This window comes from Cebus imitator, unplaced genomic scaffold, assembly GCF_001604975.1.
Source record: "Cebus imitator isolate Cc_AM_T3 unplaced genomic scaffold, Cebus_imitator-1.0 Scaffold21, whole genome shotgun sequence".
NCBI classification, from domain to species: Eukaryota; Metazoa; Chordata; class Mammalia; order Primates; family Cebidae; genus Cebus; species Cebus imitator.
The window spans coordinates 1,944,935-1,946,836 of NW_016107336.1; positions in this window are offsets into that span (position 1 = coordinate 1,944,935).

Below are 1,902 nucleotides of genomic sequence, written 5' to 3' on the forward strand. Positions count from 1 at the left end.
AAAAAAAAAAAAAAAAACTTACAGGAAAGTTAGGAAGGGGCTGCAGGGCAGAGAGAAGGAAAAGAACAGGCAAAGAGATGAGCCATTGGGTGAAATGGAAGGGGCTTTGAAGAGAACAGAAATATCAAATGCGTTTTCAGTTGTTTGCTGTTCAGATTTGCTTTAAGTCCCTTCTCTATCTCCCCCACACAGCACACTCACTAAAGCATCTGCTGCTCTTTTAAAGAACCTGAGGAAGTTCTACATTCAGGTATGGAGCCATAGAATCGGAGCAGAGAGGGACAGTTGACATCTAGGTTTCATCAGGAGGAGAGATGCCAAGGCAAAGATCTCCTGGGCAGTCATCATAAATATAGACCCATGATAAAGTAAGACCTCAGCTTTCTGGGACACCAGTCACCTGTTGGGAGTTAGGCAAGATTGCATCAGCCCTCAGAGGATGATCACCCCTGGGAAAGTCATAAAACAGACTGAACTCACCCGGCTGGGGAGCAGGCAGAGAAACTCAGAGGCTTTCCCATCAGCAGTACGGTGTCATTCTTCATCAACCAGAGGACTTCAGCCATCTGCAAGCTCATCAACGGACGCACACCCCAGACCTCCTCAGTCACGACTTTGGGAAACTAGCTTAAAAGGCTGACAGGCGATCACAGATGTTCAAAACTCTTATGTTCACCCAGCACTATTGTTCTCATAAAACTTCTCCATCTTATTCAGAACAAGACACCCCCTGCAGCTTTCCAACTGGTATTAAATTGTCTGAACACTCTCCCACTGTCAAAAATAATACAAAAGGAGAGTGATCAGACAAGAAAAATAGGCAATTGGGCCCCAGAAGTGACCTGGGAATCTGAGAACCTGTGCTCTTGTTTTGCAGGTACACAAGAACAGGAGGCCAGGTGCGGTGGCTTGCACCTGCAATCCCCACACTTTGAGAGGCCAAGGCAGGTGGATCACTTGAGGTCAGGAGTTCGAGACCAGCCTGGCCAACATGGCAAAATCCCATCTCTACTAAAAATACAAAAATGAGCCAGGTGTGGTAGCAGGTGCCTGTAATCCCAGCTACTCAGAGAGTAAGGCCTGAGAATCACTTGAACCCAGGAGGCGGAGGTTGCAGTGAGTCCAGATTGTACCACTGCACTTTTAGCCTGGGTGACAGAGTGAGACTCCATTGCAAAAAAAAAAAAAAAAAAAAAAAAAAAAAAAGGAAAGAAAAAAAGAAAGGTAGAGAAAGAGATTAGAGATGGAAGCTCCCACCTGTGCTCACATCCTGTCCCATCTAAATTACTAACTACTTTAAGGGATTAAGTAAAATGGCACATAGGAGGGAGGAACGGCTAAGAGAAGGCTAGACATCTGGCTTTTTGTGTCTCTTTGGTAAGGGAAGACCACACCAACAGCAGCCAGCAGCAATAGCAGCTGTGAAGAGAGAAGCCACCTTCAAGGAAATGCAACAGGAGAGAGAGAAGGGAAACAAATCAAAAAAATCCCCAGTAAGGATTAGATACCACTTTCCTGAGCATGCATGCATCCTCTGCGCAAATGCCTGTGAACTAGTCTGAAATACAAGTCATAATAATGTAAACCAGGTGTTCTAACTTCCGACCATAATGGCTGGCAAGACCGTCAATGTAGAATAATAACAACAACAACATCTGAAGTGCATCTGTGTTTAAACACACAACAAGCATATTTTTCTTTCTTCTCCAAGTAGGTATCTGTTCTGCATTTATATTGGGATAGCGTCAAGGAGACTAGGGACCAAGATCCTTTCTAGAAACAGCTCTTCTAGCTTTTTTTTTTTTTTTTTTTTTAGCGGAGGTTTTGTTTTTTTTTTTTTTTTTTTTTTTTGAGACGGAGTTTCGCTCTTGTTACCCAGGCTGGAGTGCAATGGTGCGATCT